Genomic DNA, 6,900 nt, shown 5'->3' on the forward strand with positions numbered 1-6,900 from the left:
GCCAGTGGTGCTGAAGAAATGAGTTAAAGTCAAATAGAAAGCATTCACTACAAATAAGGTTCTAGGAATTGATGGAATACCAATTGAAATGTTTCAACAAGCTAATGAAACAGTGGAAGCACTCATCTATGCCAGGAAATTTGGAAGACAACTACTTGGCCAACTGCCTGGAAGAGCTCTTTATTTGTATCCATTCCAAAGAAAAGTTACACAACACAATGGTAAAATTATAGAACAATATCATTAATATAACATGGAAGTAAAATCTTGCTTAAGATCATCCAACAATGGATACAGCAATACATTGACAGGGAACTGTCAGAAGTTAAAGCCAGATTCAGAAGAAGACATGGAACAAGGGATATCATTGTTGATATCTCATGGATCTTGGTTGAAAGCAGAGACTACCAAAGATATTTACTATATGCCAAGGCATTTGACTGCATGGGTCATTAGAAGCTATAAATAGCCCTGAGAAGAATGAGAATTCCAGAACACTTTAATGTGCGCATGCAGAACTTGTACATGGGTCAGGAGGCGGTTGTGCAAATGGAACAGGAACTACTGTATGATTTCAGATCAGAAAAGGTGTGTGTCAGGATTACCTCCTCTCACCATATGTATTCACTCTGTACACTGAACAAATAACCAGAGAAGCTGTCTTCTATGAAGAAAAACATGGAATCAGAATTGGAGAAAGACTTATTAACAGACTGTGATAAGCAGATCTTCCTTGCTTGATGAAAGTGTAGAGGACTAGGACTTGAAGCCCTTGCTGATGAAAGTCACAGATTGCAGCCTTCGATTTGGATTACAATTCAATGTGAAAACTAAAATCTTCACAAATGGACCAGATGGGTATAAGGTCAAAGTTGTCAAGGAGTTTTTCTTGCTTGACTCCACAATCAATGCTCATGGAATCAGCAGTCAAGAGATCAGAAGATGCATTGCATTGGGTTAATCTGCTGCACAAGACCTATTTAGAGCGTTGAAAGGGAAGGATGTTACTTTGAGGATTAAGGTGTGTCTAAACCAAGCCATGGTATGTATATTCAACTGCCTTATATACAAAAAAGACTGAAGAAGAATTGCTTCATTTGAATTGTGATGCCGGTGAAGAGTGCTGAAAGTATTAAAAGGACAAACAAATCAGTCTGGGAAGAAATATGGCTAGAGCGTTCATGAGAGGCTAGGATGCCAGGGCTTTTTCTTACATACTTCGGACATGTTGTCAGGAGAGACCAGTCCCTGGAGAAGGACATTATGCTTGTTAAAGAAAAGGGGCAGTGAGAAAGAGGAAGGGCCTCCAATTGATTGATTGACAGAGTGGCTGCAACAATGGGCTCAAGCTTAGGAAGAATTGTGAGGACGGTGTAGCACTGGGCAGTGTTTCCTTCTGTTGTGCATAAGGTTGCTATGGCTAGCAACTGGCTCGATGGCACCTAACGATAACATATTATATGTCTATTTGTCAGAAACACTGCTATAAGTTATATTCTGAGGTTGAGTTTTATACAATTCAAGATCTAGTACTAATTCATCAGATGGATAGAGGAGCAATGACTTCACGTGATTAATATCGTACTGAACTCTTACCAAACTGAATAGTCAGTGTTATACGAAGATGCAATGATAAGGGTTTCCAGTTACTCTGTTAGATGCTATCTTGTCGGTTTTTAGCTTATAGTAACCCAATGTACAGCAGAAGGAAACACTCCCCAGTCTTGTGCGCTCCTCACATCTGTTAGCTTTGAACCCATTGTTGAAGTCACTGTATGAATCCATTTCCTCATAGGTCTTCCTCTGTTTCAATGGCCTTCTGTTTTACCAAGTATGATGTCCCCTTTTAGAGATTGATCTCTCCTAAGAAGATGTCTAAAGTATGTAAGACTAAAAATATATCCTGTCATTGCTGTTACATGCCATCCAGTCAACTTCAATTCCTCTATAGGGATAACACACACATAAGTATATACAAACATAAACATAAAGTTCAGTTCTTAATTAAAATTTTATCCAAATCTTATAAGCAAGGAAACAGGGTAATAAATGTTTTAATGATGAAACTAGGTGTGGCAATTACATAATTTCCTGTCAACCGGGGAAGGGGTTGAGTCTAGCCTGTCAAGCAGCCCATAGCCAATGAGGCCTCTGCATGGGCATGGGCCAAGGCCTTTTCCTGAGGATTCTGGGAACTCCTGTCTTCCTCCCTGGAAGTGGGGCACACACTCTCATTGCGACACATTCCTGTTGACAAGCCACATGGAAATACACTGATGGCAGCCAGGGCCCGGGAGCTAGAGGAGCAACATGGAGACCCACACCAGCGCAGATGCTTCCACCACCACTGGATCCACTAGACTTTTCCACCCACTGGCCTGTGATCTTCCTGCATTTCAAATTATTACAAGGCTGCATGAGTGTGAATATATAGACAGGTATCTGACATATGGGCTAATATCAGACGTACAGAACTGATCTGGACTAGGCTGGGATGTTTCCTCAATATAAAATTACTTGTTGATATAAATTTTTTTTCTACACATATATGAGTCTCCCTGGATTTATTTGTCTAGTCTACTGGACTAACACACTAAGTAGTTTGTAATCAACTTTTGCAAGGTGAACTATTATTTTTATTTTTAACATTTTTATTGGGGGTTTTTACAACTCTTATCATAATCCATACATACATCCATTGTATCAAGCACATTTGTACATTTTTTGCCATCATCATTCTCAAAACATTTGTTTCTACTTGAGCTCTTCATTTCCCCTCCCTCATGAACCCTTGATAATTTATAAATTATTATATTTTTTTCATGTCTTACACTGTCCAACATCCCCCTTCACCCACTTTTCTGTTGTCTGTCCCCCAGGATGGAGGTTATATGTAGATCATTGTCATCAGTTCTCCCTTTCTTCCCGACCTTCCTCTTCCCCTGCTAGTATCACTACTCTCATTATTGGTCCTGAGGAGTTTATCTGTCCTGGATTCCCTGTGTTTTCAGCTCTTATCTGTCCTGGATTCCCTGTGTTTTTAGTGAACATCCTCTGATCTAGCCAGATTTGTAAGGTAGAATTGGGATCATGAGAGTGGGGGATGGGGAGGAAGCATTAAAGAACTAGAGGAAATTTGTATGTTTCATCATTGCCTACTGCACCCTGACTGGCTCATCTCCTCCCTGCCACCCTTCTGTTAGGGGATATCCTGTTGCCTACAGATGGGCTTTTGGTCTCCTCTCCCCACTCCCCGTCTATCACAGTGATATGACTTTTTTGTTTTTTGATGCCTGATACCTGATCTCATCAACACTTTGTGATTACACAGGTTGGTGGGCTTCTTCCAAGTGAGCTTTGTTGCTTCTCAGCTACATGGCTGCTTGTTTATCTTCAAGCCTTTAAGACACTATATCTTTTGATAGCCTGGCACCATCAGTTTTCTTCACCACATTTGCTTATTCACCCGCTTTATCTTCAATGATCGTGTTGAAAAGGTGAGCATCATGGAATGCCAGTTTAATAGAGCAAAGTGTTCTTGCATTGAGGGAGTACTTGAGTAGAGGTCCAGTGGCCATCTGCTACCTTAATACTAAACTTATGAATATATGCACATAGATCATTTTTTCCATCATCATATATAAATATATTTACATATGTACATGCCTATATTTAGACCTCTACAAATGCTCTTTGCCTCCTAGTTCTTTCCTCTATTTTCTTTTACTTTCCTCTTGTCCCACTATCATGTTCAGCCTTCATTAGGGTTTCAGTAATTCCTCTCGGTTATATTGCCCTTGATCAAGCCCTACCAGGCCTCCTACACCCTCCTTGCCATAGATTTTGGGTCACTTGTTGTTCCCTTGTCCCTGGGTTTGTTAACACCCACTTCCTTTCCTCCACCTCTCCCTCTCCCATGCCTCCTGTTGTTTTCTCTTCCAGATTGTTTGTCCTGCGTATCTTATATAGATAGGTTTGCAGAGATAATATGCTCAAAAAACAAGACAAAGCAAAACAAAGCAACAAAGAAAACAACAACAATAACCCCAACAATGACCAAAAAAAGAAAACCTGTAAATAGTTCAATGTCTGTCTGTTGATCTTTAGGAGTGTTTTCCAGTTACGTCTGATGGGGTGCCATGCCCTAGCCCCAAAGTCTATTTTTGGTATTCCCTCCACACTTTCTTTTTCTGCTCCTCTTGCAGTTGCATGCCCTTAGTGTTTTGCCTCAGTGTGGGGGGTTCAGATCAGGCGCAATTCCCACACTGTGTTTCCAATGTTGTCCCTCATAGGGCTATGTATCAGTGAAGGATGAGTTGACCTATATTTAAAACCTGTTGCCCTAGAAATGTTTGTCATCGCTACTTAGAAGTAAAATATGGACATAGATTATATATGAATATTTTTTGCTGTGTTCCACTGAGTCAATTCAGTCTCATAACTACCTCACATGATAGAGTTGAACTGGCCCATATAATTTTCTTAGTTGTGAATTGAACCATCAACCTTTTGGTTAGCAGCCAAGGTGGTTTATGTAGAACTCACAGAAAAGTGAAAAAGTAAAGCCGAATGAAGGTTGAGCATGATAGTGGGACAAGAGGAAAGTAAAACGAATTAGAGAAAAGAACTAGGAGGCAAAGAACATTTATAAAGATCTAAATACAGGCATCTATATATTTATATATATAACGATAAGGAAATAGATCTATGTGCATATATTTATATATTAAGTATTAAGGTAACATATAGACATTGAGCCTGTACTCAAGTACACCTTCAATGAAAGAACACTTTGTTCTGGTAACCTGGCATTCTGTGATACTCACCCTCCATGCACAATCGCTGAAGACAAAATGGGTTCTTAAGCTAATGTGGTGAAGAAAGCTGATGGTGCCAGGCTATCAAAATATATAGTGTCTGGGGTCTTAAAGTCTAGCTGAGAAGCAATAAAAGCCATACACATGGAAGAAGCACACCAGCCTGTGTGATCACAAAGTGTTGATATGATCTGGTATCAGGTATCAAAGACCCAGAACAAAAAATCATATCACTGTGAATGAGGGGTGTGCGGAGTGGAGACCCAAACCCATCTGTAGACAATGGACATCCTCTCATAAAAGGTCACAAGGAAGAGATGAGCCAGTCAGGGTGGAGTATAGCACAGATGAAACGGTCAACTTTTCCCCTAGTTCTTTAGTGCTTCCTCTACCCCACCACCACCACCCACTCTCATGATCCCAATTCTACCTTACAAATCCAGCTTGACCAGAGCATGCACAGTGGTACAGATAAGAGTCTGAAACACAGGGAATACAAGAAAGATAATCCCCTCAGGGCCAATAATGAGAGTAGAGATACCAGGAGGGAAGGGGGAAGGTTGGGGAAAGAAGGTGGAACCAATCACAATGATTGACATATAACCTCCCACCCAGGGGAATGAACAACAGAAAAGTGGGTGAAGGAAGACAGTGGTCAGTTTCAGACATGAAAATAATATTAATAATTTATAAATTATCAAAGGTTCATGAGAGAGGGAATGTGGGGGAAGAGGTAAAAATGAGGTGGTACCAAGGGCTAAAGTAGAAAGAAAATGTTTTGAAAATGATGATGGCAACAAATGTACACATGTGCTTGATAGAATGGATGTATATATGTATTGTGATAAGAGCTTATGTTGGTCTGAGTAAACTAGGGAAAGAAATCCACAGAAACTCATATGTATAAGAGAGAATTTAATATAAAGGGTAAGTGTACACTATGAAAGCATCCTAACCCAGTGCTGTTCAAGTCCACAAGTTCCACATTAGCCCGTATGTCTGACACCAATCCACAAAGTCCTCCTCCATCTCACAAAACACACTCAATGATGCAGACTGCAGGAGGAAAGCCAAATCAGTCAGCATGTAAGTATCTCAACACTGGCAGGCTTCTCCATGGCTGCTTCAGCAGAGGACTGCATCTGGGTAAGTCCATGTGGCTTCACCTCAGGGATGTCTCACAGGAAGTGAGCCTTGCTAGCTGAAGTTGGAAACTGGCTAAGGCAGCTGCACCCTGGTCCAGAAAGCAAGAGACCTGAGAACTAGAAAGGCGAGCCTCACCCAGCCATAAAATGATTGTTTAAAAAGTACTGCTGCAAAACCAGAGAAACCATCTGTGGTAGATATATAATCATTTGTCAATAGGAGGATTAAGAGTAAAGAGGTAGAATCTACTCTGTCAATTGGTTCATAGCCAATGAGGCATCTGTGTGGACATAGCCCTCCCCTAAGGATTCTGAAAAATCCGGTTCTTCCTCCTTGGGGGCAGGAGACACTTCTTTCTCTCTACTCACACCCTGGGAGTCATAGCAGCTTACAAGCCACATGAACACCCCCCTCCCAACTAATGCAGCCCTGGGGAGCCATGCAGAGACCCTTGCCAATGCTGAGATGTTTCCAATGACACTGGATCCAAAGACTGTCTACCCACTGGCCTGTGATCTTCTAGATTTGGCACCATTGCATGTGTTTTGTGAGTCTGAGGAGGAATTTATGGATTGATATAGGACATCTGGGATAATATCAGACTTATAGACTTGATTTGGAGTGGGCTGGGATGTTTTCTCAGTGCTCAATTGCTCTTGTATATAAATTTATTTCTTACATATGTGTGTCCGTGGATTTATTTCTCTAGTTTATCCAGACAAACACACCATCCTTAAACAACAACTATCATATTGTGAAGCTAATACTTCTTGATATACTCTCCATCTAGGTCTATATACTTCGGAAAATGTATTTCTTTACTAATATTCTTTACTCATTCCCAGAATTACTGGTCATTGAGAAATGAGTGCCTCCAGCACTGAATTTTACTAGGTATTTTATCATTATGCCTTGTTTGTTTTTGTTTTTTTGCTAA

This window comes from Tenrec ecaudatus, chromosome 2, assembly GCF_050624435.1.
Source record: "Tenrec ecaudatus isolate mTenEca1 chromosome 2, mTenEca1.hap1, whole genome shotgun sequence".
Taxonomy (NCBI): Eukaryota; Metazoa; Chordata; class Mammalia; order Afrosoricida; family Tenrecidae; genus Tenrec; species Tenrec ecaudatus.